At 47.1% G+C, this 25980-nt stretch overlaps 1 long non-coding RNA gene across 2 annotated transcripts; it reads left to right on the forward strand.

Moving 5' to 3' along the window:
• The first annotated feature begins 463 nt into the window (after nt 1-463).
• On the forward strand, nt 464-25980 carry LOC122900343. Of its 2 annotated transcripts, XR_006383214.1 has the most exons (4): nt 464-969; nt 1532-1666; nt 25215-25346; nt 25906-25980. It is a non-coding gene; the product is annotated as an uncharacterized LOC122900343 (long non-coding RNA). The 2 variants fall into 2 exon arrangements; XR_006383215.1 differs by lacking the exon at nt 1532-1666.

Here is a 25980-nt window from a genome sequence, read left to right on the forward strand (position 1 = left end):
AGACAGAGCATGAGCAGGGGGAAGGGTAGAGCGAGAAGCAAGCTCCCCGTTAAGCCGGGAGCCCAATGGGGGACTAGATCCCAGGACCCCAAGGTCATGACCTGAGCCGAAGGCAGACTCTTAACTGACTAAGCCACCAAGATGCCCAAAAGTAATGCTTTATGATTTCCAAGCACAAGTTTTTTCCTTATGCCAAAGACAGGAAGAATGTGAACTTTTATCACCTTTGTCCCTTAGTCTTTGTTACAGCCTGAATTGGGTGTCCCCTGAATTCAGATGTTGCAGCCCTAACCTCCAGTACCTCAGAATGTGACTGGATAATGTCTTAGAGAGGTAATGATGTTAAAATGAGATCTCCAGGGTGGGCCCTAATCCAATATGACTGGTGTCCTTATAAGAAGAAATTTAATCAGCAGACACACATGTTCACAGAGGAAAGCCCATATGAGGACACAGCAAGAAGGCAGTCCTCTGCCGGCCAACAGGGGAGAGTTCTGAAGTAACAAGCCTGCTGGTATACTGATCGTGGACTTCAAGCCTCTAGAACTGTGCAAAGAGCTGTTGTGTAAGCCACCCCATCTGTGGTATCTTGTTATGACAGCCCGAACAGACGAACACAGACTTCCAGTAACCGAGCCAGGTTGGCAGAATTTTCTTAGAACACAGGCTATGTGATTTGCCTGCAGCCACGTACTCCAAAGCCCGTGTTCTGTATACTGAGCCACGTTGTCTTCCGCCCCAGTTGGTGCTTTCTAGCCTGAAAAGCCCTGTAGAGAATCTGGAGATGAAACTGACAAACCTTGACCGGCAAGATTGTAGTTCCCACGCCCAGCACGCACGTCGCGAGCCTCACCAACGGCAGCTCTGAGCCATGCTTGCCAGAGCACCAGAAGCCGCTCATGTTTACAACGTACCCTCAAGTTGAGTGCATCTGGGAACAAAGAAGCAGGCTGTTTGGAGCATTCAAAAGTAAGTGCCTTTAAGCTCCTATTTTATTCTTTTCTCCCAAGAAGAAACCAGAGTTATATGCTATATCAAGTAGCTTAATTTTGTGTACCTTTTAAACGTGCCATCAAAGCCGATGCGAATTCCTCTGTCTCAAAAACAATAGGCATGTGGTTAAGGTCAGCCGCGATGGAGGCTAGCTTGAATTATTTATACTTCTGGGTGAGCTCCAGAGACAAGTGCATGAGTATATGCTCTATGCCAGAAACCGTGCAGAGAAGAAACACTGTTGTTGTCAAACAGTAAATTCCTACTGCTTCCAGGGCTCTGTTCTTTATACCTGTAACCTGGGGGTGGCTCAGGGACCACACTGATACGCTTTCACTGAAAAGGAACTTTTAAGGTTAAGATTCAAGTGTGTGGTGCTGAGAATTTTGGAGAAGCACAAAATCGCAATAAATAGCAGATCTGGAGAAAAAATGATGCATCACGTTGGCGGGAGTTTTACCTCCTGGGCCCACTCCACCTCCAGCACTGGCATTTTCTCACACCTGTCTCACCTGCTAAAGGTGTACTTTTCCTAAAGGTCCCTTGAGCTTAAAAGACTAATACCCAGTGAAGTAAGAAGTTTGCAGAGTACCTCCTGATCTACCCCGAGGAAAGTCTCCGTGCTCCTTTCTTTGGGCAGCCTCCATTTAGAGAAGCCCTGACAGCTGGCCAGGTACGTTACTTTCTTCACTCAGGGAAAGAAAGGTGTTTTAGAAAGAGGAACTGGAGGGGCGCCTGGGTGGCTCAGTGGGTTAAAGCCTCTGCCTTCTGCTCAGGTCATGATTCCAGGGTCCTGGGATCAAGCCCCGCATCTGGCTCTCTGCTTAGCGGGGAGCCTGTTTCCCTTCCTGCCTCTCTGCCTACTTGTGATCTCTTTCTGTCAAATAAATAAATAAAATCTTAAAAAAAAAAAAAAAAAAAAGGAGAGAGAGAAATCCAGTTGAGAGATGACTGGTTCCTTTTGACCTGAAGTCCTTTTCTTATGTCTTCAGTTCTAGAGGATGCTAGACTTGTTAGCGAAATGTGGCTGAGGGAGGTGGGAGACTTTCAGAATGGCATTGAATTTCTTCTGTAGCTCTTGAAGGCAGGGTGTGGCCTTTAGAATACCTTTGGTTTAGAAAACAAACCTGTCTGTTTTCTTTCTGTCCCTACTAAAACCTCCAGTCTTGAATGCGTCCTTCCTCACTGCCCATCTTACTCTTCCCCCGCCTCCCAGTTAAAGTGTCTGGGCAGAAAAAGGAAGAAACTCAAGTCCCAAATCTGCCACTGGGGTGGAAGTCCCCCCCCTTTTAGCTAGGCGGGGGCTGCAGTTTTTGGCAGGGATAGTTGGCCAATGCATCAGGATTCTCTGTGATTAGCCAAAATTTAATTTGGGTCTCCCTGGGCCCTGCCTTATCATATGGTTTTAAAAGTCAGTGGTTCAGAGTACTGGCTTTAATACAGAACAGAGCTGGACTACAACCCTCCAGTCCTTACTCTTACCAGTTGTGGGAGCTTAAGCAGCTTCCTTAGGTCCTTTGGGCTGCATTCTCCTTATCTGTAAAGTGGAAATAATCAGACCTGATAATGGTTGTTGAGAAGATTAGATGAGCTAATACATATAAAATACTAAGCACAGTGCCCAGCATAGTGCCCAATAAATTTTGGCTGCTGTTAATTACTGTTACGGGGACTCGGATGGAAAGCTCCTTTTTTCCCCCCTTTCTTTCTTTACTCTTCCCTTCCTTTCCCTATCTAGGACAGCTCAAGATGGGGAATGTCAACAGTTTCCCCAAAGAGTCTTTTTAGGGGTAGTGCTGGAGAGCTGGATTGCTAGCTGGATTTTATTTAGAAACAAGACATAGTCTCCTAAACGACGATTAATTGAAAAGTGCCTTCAGGTAGGAGTCAGTGTGACTGGGATTCCCACCAGCTCTGCCACTCACTTCACATGATCTTGGGAAGTCACTTGACTGCTGGGTCTCAATGTCTTCTGCCAAAAGAGAATTTGGACAGTTATTGGATGCTCTCAGCAGCCCCTTCCAGCTCTGAATTTCACTGTGGTTTTTCCAGGGGCATAGACCCACCCTCATCACTATCCCTTTTGTGCCTGTTTCTTGCACTTGTTTAGCAGTTCTTAACTCTCCCGAGAGGGAACTCACTTTATCAGAAGAAGAAGAATTATAAATACGTGCATGGGACTTTAGAGGAGACGAAGAGCCTGTCTGGTTTAAATGAAAGGAAGGAAGTGGGAGACAAAGGAGAATTTTTTATTGTTCACTCGAGAAGTTCTGAGCCTCCCAGGAAATACATTGTGTGAGCTGACTTCCAGGGAGCATTATTTCTCCGTGGGGGTCTTCATGGGTCTACAAATTCCACCCTGTAACATAGTTCTCATGATTGTGTAAGAATTCTTGCAACAATCTGTGGCAAACTGGATTGCTTTTCAGAATATTCTCTTCAGTACTTAATATGTTGGCTTCATGCCATGGTAGATGATGGCATTGGAAGAATTGAAAGCAGAACACTTGGTTCAAATCTTGGCCACTTGGCTTACAGGAAAATTACTCAACTTCTTTTGGCCTCTGCTTCTGTCTCTGCAAGACAGCAATGATCATACTCACCTCAAGGTCTCATGTCAAGACTGCCGTGAGCACCAGGTGGAATTGTTTCTACTGTGGAGAAGCAAACCCTTCAGCTTCAGTAAATCTGACTTATTTGGAGTATGGCTAAAGGAAACCGCAACCTCACTTCCTCTGGGCCTCTTGGCTGGTCAGTGGACTGCATGCAACCCATGAGGGACAGCAGTAGCTTTTTAATAGATTCAAACACCTTTCTGGTCCCCCCCCCCAAGTTTCCTCAGGGTTTACTCTCAAGAGTGCCCCTTGTTTGAATTGTCGCTGGTCTGAAGAGGGACCAGCAGCTGCTTGCAGGCAAAGACGTATTGTCGCCTCTGAGGGTACTCCTTGGATACTGTGCACAGCAACTGTCCCCAACAGCATGGACTAGGACGCTCTGATGGACAACAAGAGCTTAAATACTTTATGTATCTTGTTTTCCAAAGATACTGAAGAGTTCAATAAACACAGTTGGTAGGACGCTAACTTGTTGGTCTGGCAAAGGATTGAGCAGAAAAACCTAAAGTAGGATGATTAAAAAAAAAAAAAAAAAGTCCTTGCTCAGTTTGGGAGCTTGGCTTACTTTTCTTGATCCTCTGCTACCATCTGGCTTGGATTTTCTTCAGGCAAAAATAACTCCATGCTGATTTTGAACTATTGGCTTATTGTTGATGTCTTTATAGGCTCATCCAGCTACTGCTGAAAAAATGGCTCATAATAAATGTGTGTTCCTCCTTGGTGTAGGGCAGGCAATTCCAGAGAACCAACAAACTCTCCCCCAAAGGAGTCCTCATCCACTGAAAGTCCCTTCTGCCAAGCTAGCCAGAGAGTCTGAAGTGTGGGATAGAAGATCAGATGGACGGGGTGTCCGGGCTGCAGGGCAAACTGGAGGGTTTTCTTGCATGTTTGCTGTTTGGATCCAGATTTTAGAATCTGTGAGAAACAGCGGCAGTCTTATGCTGGTCCCTGGCCATAGAGGAGAGCCTGTCTCAGTGAAAAGCCGAGACAGCTTTTCAGCTCTCGACTGTCTCACTGGTAAACGATGCGGAGCTGGTGAAGGGACTGATGGGGTCCTCTTAGGGGCCCTCTGCCATTTTCTTGCCTGAGCATCTCTTTTCCTCCTGTTTCTCCTGCTGAGGCAGACAGGAAAGCGCACCTACCCATTTGTTTGATCTAGGATTGGGCTCCAGATGGCGCTTCAACACAGCGAACGACAGTGGCTGGCGTCACTTCTGGCCACTGTTTCTCGTTATATAAAGGGATTTATGGAAATCGGGCTTCTCCGGCTACACAGGGAAGGGAAGATCTAGCCTTTGTCACTGTTCAAGCTGGGACCCTGGAGAGGTTAGGGAACAGGGTGAGGTGGGGTGGGGTAACAAAACCGTCTAACCCCAAACAAAATAACATCCATAGGTTTAGGTTCCTGCCAGGACAGAGCCCAGAGAAGCTTGGCCTGGGTAGCAAGGTTTGGGCTTGGCCTTTTGGGATAATGAGGCCAGAGCTTCAGGCTTTGTCCTCACCCATCCAGGAGGCTCTGTCCGGGCAGCTATGCCCAGGCTCACAGCCCCAGGCCAAGCACTTAGCTTGGTCAGCTGCCTGCCTGCCCAAGGTCTGCAAACACGGCAGACAGCATCTGGGTTGAAATCCTCTCCCTCTCCCTCCCCATGAACCTCATTCTCACCCTCTCCTGTTTACAAAGCGCTTTCCCGTGTGATCTCATTTTTTTGGCTCACAAATTTCCTGGGGGGAGGGGCAGGTGGGCCCCTCCCTTGCTCTCAGGAGCCCTGGGAGGGTGCAGTGCACAGTGCAACAGAATGATCCCCTTCCTGGTCTGTCTCTACCAGCAAATCCTGAGTTCCTTAGGGGCAGCTACTGAATTCCCCTTAGTGGTTTCAGAGCCTAGGGCTGGGTGCTTGGCAGGGTGGAAATGCTCAAAATGGTTTGCTGAATGAATGTATATTTACGGGTGAAAAAAAAACCTAATCAAGGGACAGCAGGTGGTGGAGTGCAGTCTAAAAGTTAGGGCTTCTGGCTCCTAGGAGCAGAGACATTGCTGCTCTGGGTACCAGTTATATCATGTGTTTTACCAGGCAGAAATAGAGTTTGCAAGTACATAAAGGGACCCACGCAGATCTTCTCCATGTGTGACATTCCAGAACATGAAGACTTAACTTCAGGTCAGGCCCTGGAGCACCAGTTTGCTGTCAGGGGGGCTCTAAGAGATGTGGGTGGGGCTGGGGGCGTGGCTGTCCTTCCGGAAGCCTGCCTTAAAAGTGTGAGGGATGGGGGTGCTAGACACTCTGTGCTCCCATCTATCAAAACCTTTCTGTCTCTAGCTTTAGGAAGTCTGGGGGGAAAAAGCTCATCCAGTGATCCATCCCACCCCCCTCTGATCCATGAATTAGCACTCATGATTTAAATGCACATTTTCCAGATCGTGTAGAATTCGGCAAGGAGACCATACGCGTTTAAATCCCAGCTCCACCACTTCTTAGCTGCAGCCTTGGGCAAGACCTTTAACCTCTTCACACCTCAATTTCTCATCTTTTAAGTGACGACCATGGAGTACTTAATTCATAGTGATATTTTAGGGACTTAGGGGATAACTATATAACAATTAAAACAGTCCCTGGTAATAAGTCAAGGCTAAGACGTGTTCCACACATCTCTTTTTATAGTATCCAGGATTGGAGAACTGGCTTGTGTTTACCCTGTGGGGGCTTTTCATGATTTTGTAGCATTCCCTGGACTTCCTGCATTGTAGCTTCCAGGCCCTCAGTTTTCTGCCACAGTTATAACTCTTATGAGGTCTAAAAATGAGAGGAAGCAACTTGAAATGCATTTTTCTGCTGATCAGAGCAGTGGCATTATCTTTGCTTAATATATAGCCTCTCCTGGTGGCTCCAGTTCAAGTTCAAGGGCTTTCTTTTCTATAGCGGTGCTTGCCACATAGCACGTAGTAGGTGTTTAATAAACGTTCGTGGCAGGAAGGGAGGAAGGAAGACAGATGATAACATTAGTACAGAGTACTTTATACAGACAAGGTCCCTGTGGAATTCACACTTGTCCCCTAAGACCTACTGACTAAGCATGAAAATCACCAAGGAAATGTGATCAGCTTGGAAGAGAAGGAGGGGGAGGAGGAGAGAGAAGAAACTGGAGCAGCCTGTTATCGGATCAAAGATATCAGTCCTTCTACTGTACATGGTTCCATTGCTGATGGTTGCATCAGCTCAGGCCAAGTTGAAAACCTTGCTGCTGCTCTGAGGCATTGAAGGAGTCTCCAATTGCTGCCTGCCCCAGAGAGTTGTTTTTCTAGAGGTAGTTGGTCATTCGTTTTGTAGCCTCTCAAGTGCTCTTCTTTATGTCTAGAGACCAGCCAGCTCACCGGTGGGACACTTCGGTGGGGTCTGGCATGAGAGAAAGATGGGAGGTGGACAATGCTAGTGAAAGCCTGTCTGATCTTAGCAGACTTATTCCAGTTCTCATGTCAAATTAGACTCCTAATAGATCCTCTCCCACAGCTCGGATCCTCTAGCCTAGAAAGCTTGGAGTAGATGGAGTGTAACTGGAGACCACTATAGTTTGAGGTTTCATAAGGGAGTTGAAATTGAAACTCGACAGAGCTTTTCTAGTAAACACATTTGCTATATAATCAATTAGGTCATTGATGTAAGTAGGACTGTCTCAACTGGCATGCCAACTCTGACTGATGGAGAATATGTGCCTGGAGAGTGGTGTCGGAGGAGGACTCTGAATCTATACCCCACATCTGGGACTCAGGAGCAAGTGCTATGATCAGTCAACAATGGCTGTCAAGGATGCAGGAAAGGGAGTAGCCCCAGGAGAGATAGAGACTTATTTGCTTGAGTTGCTAAGGAGAAGAACAGGCTGTTGTTTATTTGGAAGTTGGTAAAACGAAGATGGTGGAATGGTCCACTATGTTCATTTAAGTCAATCAGGACAGACATTGAGCGGTTCAGCTTTTAGGGGAAATGCGGTACCAGCTCGGGAAGGAAAGCAAAGAAGGGGTAAGGGGGGTGGATGGATCAGTGTTCTGGCTTCCACGCCCCTGTAGAACCCTGATGGTCTTCAGAAACAGTCAGATGGAGAGAGAGCAGGCATGACAACATTAGATGGTTGTTCTCAGTTGGAGTTTGAGACCTGAGCAGATTCTAGAATAGAGAGTCAAGCCATTGACAAACAGAGGGAAAAGCTTAGAGAGTGTTTCCCAAACCGAGTACCATGAATCACTTAGTATCCATGAAATGTTATGGGTATTTTGCCATGATAAATACGCAGGGGTAGGGGCTCCTGGGTGGTGCTGTCGGTTAAACCTCCGACTCTTTGTTTCAGCTCAGGTCATAGTCTCAGGGTCCTGAGATCAAGCCCTGCATTGGGCTCCATGCTCAGTGCTCCATGTGGAGTCTGCTTAAGACTTTCTCCCTTTCCCCCTGCCTGCGCTCATGCTCTCTCTCTCCCAAAATAAATTTAAAAAATATATATAGACAGAGGTAGAGTTACACGGTATACAAGTTTGGGAAATCCTCTATCAAAAAATTCAAGAGGGGCACCTGGGTAGCTCAATGGGTTAAAGCCTCCACCTTTGGCTCAGGTCATGATCCCAGGGTCCTGGGATCGAGTCCCGCATCGGGCTCTCTGCGCAGCAAGGAGCCTGCTTTCTCCTCTCTCTCTCTCTGCCTGCTTCTCTGCCTACTTGTGATCTCTGTCTGTCAAATAAATAAATAAAATCTTAAAAAAAATTTAAAGAGAGTTAACTAGCCTAAGGTGGCTCTTGGCCAGAGGGGATTATGGAAGAGAAATGTAAATATGAAAGCAAAAATGTGGGTTGGTTTAGGCTCTGAAAGGCGTTGAGTGACAGTTTGAGTAGTTAGGTTTGGGTGCGCAGATGTGGAGGGCTGTGTGTTAGAGACATAACACAATCAGAAATAACTGTTGATACATGAAGAAAAGCTTGGAAAGGAGAGAGACTGGAGGGCAGGAGGTTAGCTAGGAAACCGTTATACGAGAGGTATTAACAGCCTGCATTAGGGAGGTAGCAATGGGAACAGAAGAGAAGGGCCAAAGTCAAGAGCTATCTCACTAGGAGTATTGGCAGGCCCAGGCTGACATCAGGAGTCCTCAGGTTCCTGAGGGGTTGTGCTGTAAGGCACCAACCAGCTCTTTCCTACAACCCAAGAGCAAAACCCACAGATTGGAAGGTAGAATGCTGAGATGGAGTATTTGATTAAACAGGAAGTATAACTTCTTGTCTCTGGTCTCTGAGAATGATTAACAACTAGAGGAGTACCAAGAACACTTCAGGAGCTCACTCACAGGCTACGGCCATTGCCCTGGACAGCCAGGCTTATGGCCATGCCGAGCCCCTTTCTTCTCCATGAGTCTTTTAAGTATGAGTGTGTGAATGTTGGAGGGGGGCCTCAGAGCTCATCTAGTCAGTGGCTTTCAAATCTGACAGAACATCAGGATTCTTCAAAAAGCTCATTAAAATGCAGATTCTCAGTCTCCATTTCCAGAGCCTGGGTATCTGCATTTTATGATGTCCTGAAGTGGTTTAGGAGTACTGAACATTATTTTATTATTTATTTATTTATTATTTTATTATTTATTATTATATTTGAGCATTAGTCAAATTTAGGAATTATTTCATCCCATCACTTCATTTTATAGATGAGTAAACTGAGGCCCAGATTGGAGCAAGAGGGCAGGAGTTAGTGGCAGGGCCGGGACTAGTACCCCCAGTTAGGGTTCCTCTAATCCATCATGAGCTAATACTTGGACCCGTTGCTTGGCTTTAGGCTGAGGGTTACACAGCGATGAAAAAGTTCAGAAAGTTCTCCTGTCCCTCCCCGTGCCCTGGAGCGCCCCCAGGAGACATGTTGCTTAAGTCTGGAATATATACACAGGTGCACCCAGGGCAAGAATTATACCAATAATGGCGGCTAACATGTACTGTGTGCTGGGCATTGCTCTAAGCCCTTTACATGGAGAACTCTTTTAAACCTTTGAACAATCTGTGAGGTGAATATTCTCCTGATTTTACGGAAGAGGAAGTGGAGGCCCAGGGAAGCTGCAGGGGCAAGGAGCTGCTTTCACCATGTCATGTCCAGGTGATTGTTTTCCTCTCCTTGGGGTACTCTGAGCCCCGGCTTCCTTTATTCTGCTCATAGAGAGCTGGCCTCTTCACTTCCACACTGCCTCCTTCTCCAGCCTAGGGCACCATTAAGAACTGAGCCAGGGGCAGGCGGCGGAGGCTTGGCTGCAGTATCTCCCTGGCGCCAAGCTCCACTATGGACCTCCCTTTACTGAGGGTCCGCAGCATTTGCTGGTGACCTGGAGCCAGGCAGGCAGCGGGGAGAGGCTGCTTCTCTGGCCAGCCTTCTGTTGCTGCTGCAGGGACGGCGTTTTCAGGGAATTCATTCTTTGCTGGGAGTGGGTCGGTGAGGGCACAGTCTAGGGGGTGCATAGATGTGTGGTGTCTTAAACATACTTTGTTGCTGCTGAGCTCCCTGTTATATCACTGTTGAAACTTTGTCTAATTTTCTTACTCAAGGCCCTGTGTTAGGACTCACAGTTCTTTTTCAGCATAGTGAACAAATCTGATCTCTCCTAGAGGTCTTGGCCAGAAGTTCTCTTAGCTGTGTTTTTATTTTCTCAGTGGCTGCTAGGAAGCTCGGGGTTCTATTTGTTGCTTAAGTGAACCTTCCATCTGATTTTTGAGTTTGTGATGAAATTAACTTCCTCCCTTCAGTTTTTCCTACCATTTTAATGGTTATTGATCTCTGGATTAATTTTAATTTGCCGTGTTTCTAACTATAATATATGAGAGGGCCAGTTTCACCATCCTCTGCTAATTGACATTTTTCATAGGTTATTTTTGGTTGCTATTTAAATTCTTATGTCTTTGTTGAGCATTTTTCCATGTTAAGTCATTTCCTCCTATAAACTTTTTTTTTTTAAGATTTTATTTATTTATTTGACAGACAGAAATCACAAGTACACAGAGAGGCAGGTAGAGAGAGAGGAAGGGAAGCAGGCTCCCCGCTGAGCAGAGAGCCCGACACGGGGCTCGATCCCAGGACCCTGGGATCATGACCTGGGCTGAAGGCAGGGGCTTAACCCACTGAGCCATCCAGGTGCCCCCTCCTATAAACTTTTTTCTCCTATATTTTCTCCTATAAACTTCTATAAACTCCTGTCCTGATTAATCTAGGTGATATTAATGATTCATTTCTTGATCTATATGAATTTTCAACTATTAAAATTATTTACCCTTGGGTTGTAGAATTTTTTTTAAATTGCCTGTTAGTGTAGGCTTTTATTTTATTTTATTTTTAAAAGATTTTATTTATTTATTTGACAAAGAGTGAGAGACCACAGGCAGGGGGAGTGACAGAAAGAGAGGGAGAAGCAGGCTCTCCACTGAACAGGGAGCCCAATGTAGGGCTTGATCCCAAGACCCTGGGATTATGACCTGAGCAGAAGGCAGACGCTTAACTAAGTGAGCCACCCAGGTACCTTGTGCTTTTATTTTAAGCTGCCTCAAATAGTTTACCAGAAATAAGCAGGGCAGAAAATGAATGATTGAATTAAATTTCTTATTTATGTACTCAATGAGTATTTATGGAGCAGTCTTTCTGACCATCCACTTTATCTGCAGTTTGGTTCCTTTTTTCTTTTCTTTTTTGTTCAATTAGCAGTGAATTTTAATTACAGCTAATAGTTCGGATGAAGGACAGACTAGAATAGTGTTTAAAATCAACTTCTGAAGAAAAAAAATCACAATTATACGAGGGAAATAAAACAGGCGAGCAAAAGTCCAAAAAAGTGCAGCTTGGATTATCACACTTGGATGATGCCAGTTTGGTCTCTATGGTAAGAACAATAGCTGGCATCTAGCGAGTGCTTATTATGTGCTAGACACTGTTCTTTACATGTATTAACTTATTTCAAAACAGTGTTACGAAGAAGTTACTATTATCATCCCCATTTTAACAGACAGGAAAACTGAGGCCCAGGTTAGTAGCTAAAGAACTTGCTGTGCTGACACAGCAACTGGACGGTAGAGCCGGGATGCAGACTCCAAGCCTGTACACCAGTGGTTCTTAACAAGGTGCGATTTTTACCCCCAGGGGACATAGGAAATGTCTGGAGGCGTTTTTGATTGTTACCACTGGGGAGTTGCTTCTGTTATGTAGTGAGTCAAGGCCAGGGACACTGCTAAACATCCTACAGCACAAAGGACAGCTCTTCTCCCTCCCCAGCAAAGGATGATCTGGCCAAACGTTCATTGTACTGAGACATACCCACAGTGCTTGGTAGACCAACCATTACCAATGGATCATCTCCTTAGGCTTCCCCAAAGCTCCTTAGCCTGGTTCTCTGTCCTTGATCTGCCTGGATAACTGAAAATAAGATGGGCTGGGTGACCGTAGCCATAGTGGCACAGTCCGCGGGAGGGAGCGTAGGCATTCCAGGGGGCACACTCTGGTGCTTGGGTTCCCCAAAGAGTATAAACCTCATGGGACAGATTTCTGAAGGCAGGAAGCAAAACCCAGAAAGCCTTCCTGTCCATTGTTATTGCAGGTCCAATGAGGGGCAGGGGCTGTAGGAGAGCTGCTGCCTTGTTAGGGAGTAGTGCCCCATCCCATGACAAGGACCAGCCAGAAAGCCCGAGGTTACTGAAGCCCCAGACGGAGCGCTCTCTGTGCCCCTGCACACCTGTTCCTCCCTCCCTCTGCCTGTGGCTTCCTTTCTCCCAGGTCCCAGGCACTAACTCTGCATCCGCCTGGTCCAGATGTCTGTGAGCCGGTTCTTCTTATCCCCCCCAATCTTATCTAGATACTGATGCTCCCTAGGGAGGGATGAGTCCTGTTTCCATTGTAGCCTCACACCTAACCTGCTGCAGGCCCCTCAAACAGAAATCTCAGTTGCAGCCTTCTAGAGCATGCTGCTGGAAGAAAGCTCCTTTCTGGCAGCGAGGGCATCTCCTTTGGAAGGCTGTGCTCTTGTGGAAAGAACACCGCCCAAGGAACTGGCAGGCCTAGGCTGGTGGTTTGTGTACTCAGGAGCCCTGCGTGGGGCTCACTGCAGGCCTGAGTTACATTTGTCTCCTCCGTGGTGCCTGGCACGGGGCTCTGCATGGGGCTGCTCGTCAGTAGTTATTTGTTGGATGGAATAGGGGCATCCCTGCTCTGCTCTGCTCTCCTGTCTGGACAGATCGAAACCACCTCCACAGATGGACTCAGGTGGTGGCTGCGGCCTGCTTCAGGGAAAGGGAAGCAGATACTTGTTGATCATGTGGGGTACCCGGCTGATGGGTTTACCGATGTCCTCCTGCCTGCAGAGCAGGTGTCTGGACACAGCTGTGAGTCCTGTCCCCTGTCTGTGGGCTTGACTCAGCTACCCCATTCCACCTCCCCAGGCTAGAGGATCTCTGGGACAAGGGGCTGTTAGTGAATTACACTCAGATTTCTCAGGGGCCTGCTCTGTGCCAAATACTGTGCTGAGTGTGGGAGACACAGCAATTAATGAGAAAGACATGGTCCCTGACTAGCAGGAAGAGAGATTTTGCACTAGCAGCTACGAGTGGGATGTGTAGTGGAGGAAGTGCGGGAGATTGTTACTGTTTGTTGCTGATACGTAGAAATACTAGATATTCAGTGGATACAATTTTTATCTTAGAAGCCGCCCTTGTGTCCCCTTCCTCCAGGCGGATGCTACCCACAGGCAAAGGTGGGAGTTATGGGCATTGACTGATTTCATGGAGACTCCAAGTACATCCATGCCAAAATGTCCAGCCCCAGGGCGTATTATGAGACAGTTACAAAACTCTAGGAATTAAGAAAAGATCTAGTTTCCAATCTTGCCTCTTCCTCTTCTGGGATGTTCGTGTTTCTGAGATCATCTTCGCAGTCTGTAAGATGGGAATAACAATAACCATCCCTAGTGTGGTTGACTCCGTTTACTTACTCAGCAAGTACCTCCCAGAACTCACGGTTGGGTTACTAAACAGAGTCAGCCTCGGGACAGTCCTCCTCTTGGATCAGACCAGGAAGCCCCACACCCAAAGCAACGTTAGGCCACAGCAAGACCCAGTCGTAAGAAGCGATGATTAAATGTCCACATTGGTTGGTTGATGGAGGAGCAAGGTCAGAGCTTGTCCTCTCTCCAGCGGGCTAGCCTGTAGACCCGGCTTGGAGACCTTTCGATCAAGGTTCCCAAATGGGAAGAATAAGACTGGTGTCATGGGGAGTGGATGCACATTTCTAAGTTTGCTATCTATTCGTTGATTTTAATGTGTTTGGGGAAAATACAAGCAGCCCAGCAAACCCCTGATTTTATGAACATTTTTATTTAGAATGATGTTAGGTTTTAAAAGAAAAGGCGAGGGGCGCCTGGGTGGCTCAGTGGGTTAAGCTGCTGCCTTCAGCTCAGGTCATGATCTCAGGGTCCTGGGATCGAGTCCCGCATCGGGCTCTCTGCTCAGCAGGGAGCCTGCTTCCCTCTCTCTCTCTCTCTCTCTCTGCCTGCCTCTCTGTCTACTTGTGATTTCTCTCTGTCAAATAAATAAATAAAATCTTTAAAAAAAAATAAAAGAAAAGGCGAATTAAAAAAAATAAGTAAATAATCATTTGGTTGGTTGGTGCGGTGACAGAGCGAAAATCATGAAGGTGAATGGATGGATCAAGAAGATGTGGTACAATCAACAGATGAATGGATCAAGAAGATGTGGTATATATACACAATGGAATACTATGCAGCCATCAAAAGAAAGGAAATCTTGCCATTTGCGACAACATGGATGGAACTAGAGCGTATCATGCTTAGAGAGATAAGTCAATTGGAGAAAGACAACTATCATATGATCTCCCTGATATGAGGAAGTGGAGATGCAACATGGGGGTTTAAGTGGGTAGGAGAAGAATAAATGAAACAAGATGGGATTGGGAGGGAGACAAACCATAAGTGACTCTTAATCTCACAAAACAAACAGGGTTGCTGGGGGGAGGGGGGTTGGGAGAAGGGGAGTGGGGTTATGGACATTGGGGAGGGTATGTGCTTTGATAAGTGCTGTGAAGTGTGTAAATCTGGTGATTCACAGACCTGTACCCCTGGGGATAAAAATATATATTTATAAAAAATAAAAAATTTAAAAAAAAAGAAGATGTGGTACACATATATATATAAAATGGAATACTATGAAGCCATCATAAAGATGAAATCCTGCCATTTACAACAAAGTGGATGAACTAGAGAGTATTATGCTAAGCAAAATATGTCAATCACTGATATGTGGAATTTAAGAAACAAGGCAGAGGATCATAGGGGAAGAGAGGAAAAAATGAAACAAGATGAACACAGGGAGGGAGACAAACCATCAGAGACTCTTAATCATAGGAAGCAAACAGGGTTGCTGGAGGGGAGGTGTTTGGAGGGATGGGGTAACTGGGTGATGAACACTGGGGAGGGCATGGGATGTGATGAACACTGGGTATTAAAGAAGACTGATGAATCACAGAGCTGTATCTCTGAAAGCAATAATACATTACATGTTAATTTAAAAAAATTTTAAAAATCATGCAGTGGGCTCACAAATGACAAAGGCTTGGGAAACACTGATCTAATAAAGCCTCTTCACATTAGTGATGACGGAACTGCGGTCCGAAGCGATGACATTTAAGGATGGCAAGAAACAGACCAGGATTACAACCGGATCTTTGGGATCTCCGGGTGGAGTTCCTCTGAGCAGCCTGGTCTACCCGCCTTTGCTGGGCTAACCTCCACTAGAAGATGCTTCGATTAGGTTTCTTTTCTTTTTGAAGAAAAGTTTTATTGAGATGTAACTCATGTACCATAAAATTCAACCCTTCGAAAGTGGATCCTTTAGTGGGTTTTAGTAGATTCGCAGAGTTGTGTGACCAATAGCACATTTCAGAATAGTTCCTTGCCACCTTGAGAATCTGGGCAGCCGCTGAGTAGCCACAGGTCCAAGAAAAATGATGAGGCTCCTAGAGCCAGCCCGAACCCAACTGGCCGCTGGAGCCAAATGCAAGAGAGCCACAGCCGAGCCACAGACCCGAGAGTGAAAAGACTCTGTGTGTAAGTGTACAAGTGCCTTTGGAGTCAAATGGGCCGGGTTTGAATTCCAGCCTATGAATTCTATCATCTTGTTATTTGATGTCTCCATGACTGATTCCACAACTGTGAAGTGGGGGCGACCCCTACCTTTAGAGTTGCTTGAGGGTGAAGGTGGTCGGCCACAGAGCATCTCACACAGCAGGGCTCGGCGATGTTGTGGGCTGCCCTCGAAATGGCTAGTGCCCCTTTCTCACATAATCCCAGTTTCTATTTAGGTTTCCCGTATGTCCCCTGTGCTTCCTGGAAAGCCGGCCGCACCCTGAACTTCAGAGCTGGTCTTGACTGGCATAAGGGAAATCCCGACTCTCTTGCCGCCCACTGGCTCAGGAACTCAGGTGTATACCGGTCAGCAGAGGGCACAGGTCCAGCCCCGGCCATGTGCCCAGGAACGGGGCTGTGCCTCCATCAGGTTCTTAGCTGCAACAACAGAAGCTGAGTCTGGGTGATTCAGCACTTTCAACGTTTATAGAAAGGACAATGGGTGGCTTGCCAGATCATAGGCAGAGCTGGCCCAAACCATTCCATGGGTCAGAGCTGACAAGAAAATGGCCCCAGTCACCACGATCTGGATGCCCATGCTACAGGCTGCCTTCCAGCTGCTTCTGTGCTTTGACTTTACTCTGCACCACTAATACCTCCACCGTGTGTGTGTGTGTGTGTGTGTGTGCGCGCGCGCGCGTGCACGTGTGTGGCAGGCCAGCACGCAGGGAGGAGTAGAGGGGAGGGCTAGGAGAAGGCACACGCCGTGCTTTTCTTCTTGCATCACTCACTCTTGAGTAAAAGACCCAGGAGAGCAAAGTCTGGCCCCTACGTTGGGGAGGTGGGACTTATACTTACAAACTTGTCCTAACAAAGGAAGAGCGAAATCTGGCTTCTACCTCAGAGAGGTGGAACTTATAATTTTGAACTTGCCCTAACAAAGGAGGAGTGTTCAAAAGAACCCGAGTGACCACAGGTATGACAGAGGTCTACCACAAGATTTGTTCCAGTTTGAGAACATGAGGCACAAGGGGATTGTTTGTTGGGACTCCTCCCATCCAAGTACTAACCAGGCCCGACCCTGCTGAGCTTCCGAGATCAGACGAGATCGGGCGCCTTCAGGGTGGTATGGCCGTGGACTGTTTGTTGGGACTTCTTATAAAGAATCGTCCTTATTTATAAAAGGGACACAAGAAGAGAATCTCTTTTCTCTGCACACTGTGACGTGTTGATGTGGCGTCTGGAGTACAATAAATCACTCCGGCATGAGGGAGGCCAGCCTGGAAATGAAGCCAACACACAGAGGAGGGGGGAAAGCAAGAGGGGAGCGGAGAAAGGGCGCAGAGCTTCTGTCTTGCTGACCCTGCAGCCATCCAACCTCTAGGTTTCCAGTTACCTGAGCAGGTGTGACTTGGATTTTCTGTTGCTGGCAGCCCAGTGCATCCTAACTGATACATTAGCGAGGACTCACGAAGAACTACTAGTGACGGTGGGAGGCAAGGCAATCGGGGGGAGACCTGGGTTCTAGCCCCATTTCTGCCTCGTGCCTCCCAGCCGAAGCACAAACCCCTGAACCACAGTTTCGCTGTTTTCACAGCATTGCTGGGGAGTGAAATGAAGGGTGGAAGAGAACTGTGTAGACCAAAGCGCAGAGGATTCTTCCTTCCCGGGGGCTCTTGTAATCAAACAAGACAGGGGCAAAAACAGGGTAGTACATGAACAAACAAACAGCTGCTTTCTCAAAGGCTTGAACATTCCAGGTTCCCATTTGGCCCAAGTTTTCATGTGTTCTCTATACTTGGCAGCTGGGTGGGAGGTAGTGGGAGGTAGGAAGGAGACAGAAATGCTTTGAAGTAGAATTAGGTCAAAGCTGATCATTAAACAGTGTGTAGATCTGGGGGAGTTTGCTTTTCCTTTTCTCTGTGTTCTGAAAGGAGCACGGGGGAAACTGTAGGCTCTCCTTCAGGAGGAGAGGGAAGGAGGATGCCAGATGTGCCAGATGTTTTCCCTTTCTTTTGTCTTCTAGTATCCTCACAGCAGGTAGGTGGGGCATGTGCCTCATTTCTGAGACAGGGAAGTGGTTCCAAGCAGTGGAGTCACCTGCTCTGGCTATGAACTTGAACTTGGTGTCCTGAGATTCCAGACCCCATGCTTCTTCAGTACACCCACCAGCTCCCTGGGAAACACAAAAACATACTCCATTTGGTATTGGAGCTCCAGAGGTTAAAGAGAAGCCTACCAGGAGGGCTGAGGGAAGGTATTGTCTCCTTGGGTCAACTTCAGATGTTCTTTTTCCCCCCAGCGAGGCAACTGTGCTCTCAGAAGAACTTGGTCATATTTGTAAATACCAAGGATATCTTGGAAAGACACTCAAGAACTGGTCATAATGGGTGATCTCAGTGTGGCAGCAAAGGGAGCCTGGTCACTGGGGAGAGGAAGACACTGTTGGCCTTTTCGTTGGTAAACATCGTAGTATGTGTGTGTATTACCTACTCAGAAAGTAAATAAACAAAATGGTTTTTGGCATTTAGATCTTGGGTCCGCTGCTTCCCAACAACGACCTGGGCTAGCCACTCTTTAATGTTTCCTCATCTGTGAAATGAGGATAAAAGTGTCTGCCTCTCAGATCTACTCAGAAGGTTAGATCACATCATGCAAATAAAAGAGCTTTACATTTAGTAAATGCTCAATAAACTGGAGGTATTTCTCCAGACTGCAAAGCTCTGGCCGTATGAAAACGGCTTTTTGTTGTTGTTGTTCAGGGCACTTATACAAATAATTTTGGCGTATTTCATTTTATTGATTTTTTAAAGATGGCTGTTTGAGAGGGAGAGAGAGAGAGAGAGAGAGAGAGCGAGCACAAGCAAGGGGGGAGAGACAAAGGGAAATGGAGAAGCAGGCTCCCTGCTGAGCATGATTTGGGGCTTGAACATAGCCTGAGCCAAAGACAGATGATTGACTGAGCCACCCAGGCACCCCTAATTTGGGGATATTTTAATTTTCAATCTGGACTACCTCCTGGGCTTGAAATCAGGTAGTGAGTCCACCCTATGTTAGAGGAAAGAACTCAAGTGTGGAGTCACACAGATCTGACTTTGCAACCCAAGGCTGCATCACCCTGAGCAAGGCACTCAATGTCCTAGTCAGCCCCTCATCGGCTGATTGGATCCTTTTGGGTGGTCTTTGTTCCTTGTCTGATGCCCACCTCCCAAAGCAGATCTAATTCCATCTAGAAATCTTTTTGAGGGGTGTGGGGAAGAAGATACAGATCACACACCACACCATAGAAATTAAATCAAATTCTCTATTAGGCATCTCCCAAATTCCTCTTCCCTGACAATCATCTTTTCTCTCTTTCCTTTGATTCACCTCTAGGACTTTTTAAAAACCCCTTTCGTTGTCCAGAGCAGTTCATGCCTGCCCCTCAGCGGGTGGGCCCCACTAGGCAAAACAAAGACCAAGCCCAAGCTCCTCCCCTTGATTGTGTCTGTCTGCAGGTGGACAGGACGGCCTCAGTTCTCCTGCCACAGGGATGGGGGACGATCATGCTCACCTGGCAAGCCCGTTGTGAGGATGAGCAGAGCTGGAACTCAGGTCCAAGTTTTTGTTTTTTTTTTTTAAAGATTTTATTTATTTATTTGAGAGAGAAACAGTGAGAGAGAGCATGAGCGAGGAGAAGGTCAGAGAGCGAAGCAGACTCCCCATGGAGCTGGGAGCCTGATGTGGGACTCGATCCCGGGACTCCAGGATCACGCCCTGAGCCGAAGGCAGTCGTCCAACCAACTGCGCCACCCAGGCGTCCCTCAGGTCCAAGTTTTGTGACCTCGAGTTCAATAGCCCTTCCCACAGCTCTCTTAAGCCAACAGAATTTTGTAGAATCTTGGTTGCTGGATTTGTCGTCGTTATTACATTCAGTTACTTAGGACTGTGATAGTAAAAATTCAATTTCCAGAGTATGTGTTGGGATCGTACAAAGTCACGCCAAAGTCTCACTCTCTGTGTATATGTGATGCCAGGCAGGGAAACTTGAATTTGGAGTGATGACCCCTGAAGCCAAGTGGCATCCTCCATCGTCAAAAAGCCGTCTTATTATGTACTCTGACTTCCGCTCAGGCAAGAATGTGGACTGAGATGTTTCAAAATTCATCTGCAAGCTGTAAGATATGAGGAGATTTTCTTTTTAGCCTGGTGTCCCACTTCCTAAGCCTTCCAGCAAGTTGGGTCTTCATTGTAGCTAACGTCCCAGGCAGGGAAGTGAGCCCATCAGTGGGGTTGGCAGGCAAAGCAGTGGAGGCTGTTAGCAATAGGGCCTGGATTGAGTGTGTATTAGTTTCCCAGGGCTGCTGGAGCACAGTACCACACACGTGGTGCTTTAAAACTAGCATAACATCATAAAAGAATTATTAAAAACAAACAAACAAACAAACACCAAAACAAAAACTCACATTTATCATCTCATTTCTAGAGGCTGGAAGTAAAAAAATCAAGGCACTGGCAGGGCCATGCTCTCTCTGAAGGCTCTTCAGAGGGAAGAGCCTTCCTTGCCTCTTCCTGGTTGCCAGCAATCCTTGGTGTGTCCTTGGCTGGTAGATATACCACTCCAGTCTCCATGACATCACATGGTCATCTCCCTGTGTATCTCTTTATCACTGTTCTCTCTTCTTATGAGGACACCAACTGTTGGATCAGGCCCACCCAATCCAGGATGGCCTCACCTTAACTAATCACACCTGCAAAGATTCTATTTCCAAATAAGGTCACAGTCCCCCTGGTCCTGGGGATTAGGACTTCAACTTACTGTTTTGGGAGACACAACTCAACCCGCGACAGAGTGCTGTTCTTCTCTTCAAGTTTGCTGGCAAAGGTGTCTGCAGAAATGATTCTAGAGCTAGGACCTAACTAACAGTGATTGAAGGAAGGGGAGGGGGATGGGAAGATGAAGTTGTGGAGAGCATCTTCCACATTGTCAAAAATGGGGCAATGGAGCCCTTAAGTGCCAGCTCGGTCCTTAATAGCCTCCCCCATTCTTGGTGAAGGTGGGTTTTCAAAACTAGCATCTGAAGAGCTAGTCTGACCCTGACCCGTAACTTTGAAATTAATACTGGCAAATTGGCCTGTTCATCATTTATAATGTTTCACACGATGGTTAACACCCCCTTCAAAGGTGGATGTGCGTGTAATTCATTCCCGTTTTTAAGAGTGATCTCCCAGAGTCCTGCTCGGATTTATTGCCAAATAACAGTTCTGAAATATTGCGCCTGATGCTGACTCAGGCCTGGCAGGGAGAGTTGTCACAGGCATTGAGTTTTGCCATCAGTTTGTGACTTCCTGGGGAGAGACATCAGGGGTGGAAGCCCACAAGCCTGATTGCCCTTCTGGATTAATATTTGATAGGATGATCGCCCCCTCCCAGGCTGCCAGCCCAGATCATTGCCAAAAACCAAGGCTCAGCCTTGCTGGGCGCAGGGGCTGTGAGGAAGACTTGGCAAAATTGTAATTAACTGAAGATAAACATACACAGGGAGCGTGAGACCATTAGCTGGCCTCACCACCCAGAGAGAAAAGGCCTCGCTAATTGCACGTCACAGCAGGTGAAGTGACCTGCAGACCAGCAGCGTCCATTTGCTTGCAAATTACAAAACATATTTTCAAAATAAATATGCGTGGGGTCTCCCGTTTGTCATGTTCTTTCTCCTGAAAAGCAGGAAAGCTGGGATGTTAATGAGCAACCATTTTTAATATTCTTATTGCCCAGGAAAGCTGAACCACCTGAGTGTGAGTCTGGCAAAACAGGGCTGGAATCGCCCTTTCTCTGGAGGAGAGGGAAGTTGTCCAGGAAGCCAAGCATAGGTGATCAGAGGTTGAGCACCATCCCTGAGGAGAAGTAGGAAGAATATAGTCAGCCAGAGCTGAATCAACTGAATCCAGAAGTGGGTGAAAACTCAGGTGGGGCAGACGTACACTGTTTGCTCCGGGTCAAGGAGTCAGCAATTCTCCAGCCTTGGTTTGGACTAGGAGATGCCCAGGTGACAGGGCTGGCACTTATGTTTTCAATGAGATCCTCGAGGGAGGATCTCATACATGGCCCAGAAAGTGGGTACTTCATTCACTCATTACAACATGTATTCACCACTTACTCTCCCACGAGTGCTAGCCATGTGGGTCTGGACACACAGCAGTGAGGGAGACTTCACAGTCTCTGTTCTTATGCAGCTCTAGTCGGGGGAGGTGGATGATAAGTATGCAAGAAAAGATCAGATGGCAACTAAGTGCACAGACCTGGATGGTGAGAAGACCTGGAGGGCGTTCCAGAGAACAGCAAGTGCAAAGGCCCTGAGACAGGGATTACTTAGTCTGTTGGAGGACTGGAGAAAAGGTGACTGGTTGAAGCTCCAGTGACAAAGGAGATGAGTAGCAGAAGGAAAGAGTAGATGGGCAAGGTCAAGGAGATAGGATTTTATTTCAAGTGCAATTATTTATGTGAAACCTGTCATTCCTGTTCCTGCTAGATTACAAGCTCTAAGAGGGCAGAGTACATCTGGCTTGCTCACTCAATACGTAGGGGGTATTCCAGGACATGTGCTTTCTGCCTTGTCATTATTTAGTATTTAGTACAACATTTAACACAATAAAATTTTGTACAAGTATTTAATATAATATTTAGTATTATAGGTACAAGTATGTAAGATTTCTCCCTATAGAGAAGTCACAAGCCACTTAATGGCTCAAGCAGGGACCCCTCTTCTTCTGACCCTGCTATTGTGTGCTGGTTCAGCCTCCAATGACCCTTGCCCTCTTGTGTATCTCCTTTTGCACTGAATCTGAACTTGTCCCAGGTGACCAGGAAAATAAGGGAGAAGGCATAGTGTATGACCCTCAAGGTAGGCCATGAAAGTCATCGTGGCTTCCTGACTCCGGGGGAGGGGGGCTACCTTCCACACCATGCGACACTCAAGCAGCACTATGGAGAGGCCTACCTGGAAAGGAACTGAGTCCCCCATCAAGAGCCAGCAACAACTTGCCAGATGGGTGAGGGGAGCCACCTTGGAAGTGGGTCCTCCTGCACCAGGAGGGGCATATGACTGTAACTGTCCCTGCTCCAGACTCATCCAGCCGAGTCCTCCTCTGATTCCTGACCAACAGACGCCGTGAGAGGAAACAAAGGATTGTTTGTTTGTTTGTTTTTTTAAGCCACTGATATGTTAGGCAGTAACAGACAACCAGAACGCCTAGCAGAAGGTCACGCATGTGGTATGGTTGGAAGCACAACCATGAGGAAGTCCTCAAAGGGAGCCCTGCCTTGTGGAACAGAGGGTGAGGGACGCCTGAGGCAAGGGGTGGGCCGATACGCTACCTTGAGGGCAGCGGAGAGCAGGTGGTCAGAAGAGACCATTGATGAGATGACTGAGGACTAAATGTGGAGGGCAGAGTCTGGCAGTTCTCTCCTGGGAAGGAGCCAGGAGCCAGGGGATTCAGCCAAAATCTAGAACTTGTGTAAGTTCCCCAACTTGGCTGTTTTGGTGACACTGGCCAGTTTTACAGAGTGAAATGCTCTTGAATGTTTGGTTGGGGTGACAAACAACGAGGAGTCGGGAAGAGACAGTGCCCCACCCAAAGCTACTTTGGTGGAGTTTACCACGGGGGAGGTGAGCCAGATGTGGAGGGAATCACGTCAGGACTGAGAGCCTGGCAGGGCCCTTGGCAGGTCCTCGGGGCCTGATAGTCAAAAGCCCATTGCATCTGGATGATTCGGGGAGTGAGACCATGTTGGTAACTTGCTGGGGCTTGGGGCTCAGCCGTCCTCTGGGAGGCTGAGGGCTCTGCCCTCTTCCTGGCACTACCCGCCTTTGTCAGAGCCGGCCTCTCACAGGTGAAAATGTTCAGTCATCTCGGTTAGAGGTGTGAGGCTCATGCCCAGCAAATTATCCTCAAACAACCCCCTCCTGACACATTTGTTTGGCTACTTATTTCTGTAATTAATTGATATGGTTCAACTGAGGTCTGTTGAATTCTTGTTTCAAAATAAATTTGATCTGGAACTCCCAGGAAGCCATCTGGTACATGTCGTGCTGTTGCAGTTCGGGCAGGAACGAGAGAGGATGCCGGGCCCTGCCTTCCCTTGGCCGGCCCTTGCCCCACTCAATGTCCCTGCGGCCCTCCCCAGCAGCCCTCACATTCTGAAGATCATAGCTTGAAGACCACTGATGGAGAATGTTCTGGAGTCTGCCACATTGTATTATAATAATCTGTCATTTGGGATTGTTGGCGCTGCTGTTTTCCTCCACGACTGCAAGTGACTAGATTAATTTTCCTTAGATACAGTCTCATCTCGCTCTTCCTGTGCTCACCATCCCCCACAAGATGCTGCTTCTCAGAAGTTAAAGTCAAAGAATCTTTCCCAGAATCATCTCTGCTCCCCGGACATGGACACGAGGCCCCCTCTCCAGTCACTTTCTCCTTACTGCCCCCAAAGGTCCCCCCACTTCCGGGCCCGGTGTTTGCCTCTCCTCTACCTGGAGCACCATCTCCTCCTCCCATCCACTAGGCACACTTAGACCGCACTCCCTGTGAGGCCACTCCCCGCCCAAGGGACTTCTCCTCCTCGGTCTTCCATTAGCAAACTCTACCTGGACCAGTCACTGACACTTAAAATTCCCATGCATCAAAAGTCACAAACACATGAGGGTTGCCAGGGACCGGAGAGATGGTCTAGTTCAAGGCCTTATTTCAGAGGAGATAGAAGACCGAGGGTTGACGTAACTTGCTCAAGATCCAAGTCACCCACCTCGGGGCCAGATCTCCAGAAACCCCAGGCTGGGTTTCATATTATGGTTTCTCCTTGAAGACAGAGACTGTGTTTTTACAGTCCTTTGAATTCCCACCACACAGTAGACGTTCAGTCAGTGTTTGTGGAGTCACTGGTTGGCTGGTGTTGAGGACTACTCTTCACTTTTGAGGTTAATCCAGAAGCCAGAACGGAGATGAAGGCCCAGAGGGAGCAGCTCTGGAAGAGAACGTTTGTTACCCAGAATACAGGTGCCGGGGACTGGCCACCCCCAGATCCTGCCTCTGGACGGCATTCAGAAAAGAAGGGTCAAGAAACATCCCTCTGTCTCGAACCTGTGTTTCTCTGAATGTTAACCTTGAGGTCTACAAAATTGGGTTCATATGAGGATTGGGGAAATGGACTCATAGACATTCCATCAGTGGTTGTTTTTCTCTTCTTTCTTTTTTTTTTTTTTTAGTCATATATATATATATGATGATTTCTTTATTTATTTGAGAGATAGAGTGTGTATGCCCAGGGGAGGGGCAGAGGAGAGGGAGAGAGGAAGCAGACTCCCAGAGAAGGCAGGAGCCAATGTGGGGCTCCATCTCATGGCCCCAGATCATGACCTGAGCAGAAACCAAGAGTCTGATGCTCCCCCGGCTGAGCTACCCAGAGGCCCATATCATTCTTATCTCTTCCATTTTATTGTGTAGATTTTCAAACACAGAACAAAGAAGAAAGAATTGCACAGCGAACAGCTGTCTACTAACCACCGAAATTCCTTCATTAACATCGAACACTGCTTTTCCACATACCCATCCGTCTCTCTATCCCTCTATCCATCCGTGAGTATATTTTATTTTAAGTGATGCATTTCAAAGTAAATTGCAGACTCAGAACATTTCTCTTGAATACTTCAGCGTGCATATCATTAACTAGGGTTCGATATTTGTTTAGTTTTTCATCTGATGTAAAATTTAGTTATAATGAAATGCATGAATCTTAAGTGTACATTTACTGAGTTTTAACAAATGCAAACACCTGTGTAATCCAAACCCCCATCGGGACAGACAGAGCATCTCCATCACCACAGAAAGTTCTCCCGAACCCATTCCTTATTCATCCCTCCCCCACTCCTAGGGGCAACCATCATTTGGGTTTTTGCCCTTGGCCTAGATCATCTATTACAGAAACTTGTATACATGGAATCATATAGTATGAATTCTCTGCAGGGCTCCCTTTCCTCAGCGTGTTTTTTGAAGCTTATCCATGATGTGAGATTAATGGTCCCTCTTTTTTACTGCTGGGCAGGATTCCATTGGATGAACACACCCTCGTTTGTTGATCCATTATCCTGCAACTCATTTTTAATAAATTCTAGTTGTCTCCCTTCTTTCCTTACAGTAGCTCATCATCAATGACACCAACCACTGCAAAACTCGACCTGAAGGAATCCGGCAGGTCTGAGACAGGAAGGCC

This window comes from Neovison vison, chromosome 2, assembly GCF_020171115.1.
Source record: "Neovison vison isolate M4711 chromosome 2, ASM_NN_V1, whole genome shotgun sequence".
NCBI classification, from domain to species: domain Eukaryota; kingdom Metazoa; phylum Chordata; class Mammalia; order Carnivora; family Mustelidae; genus Neogale; species Neogale vison.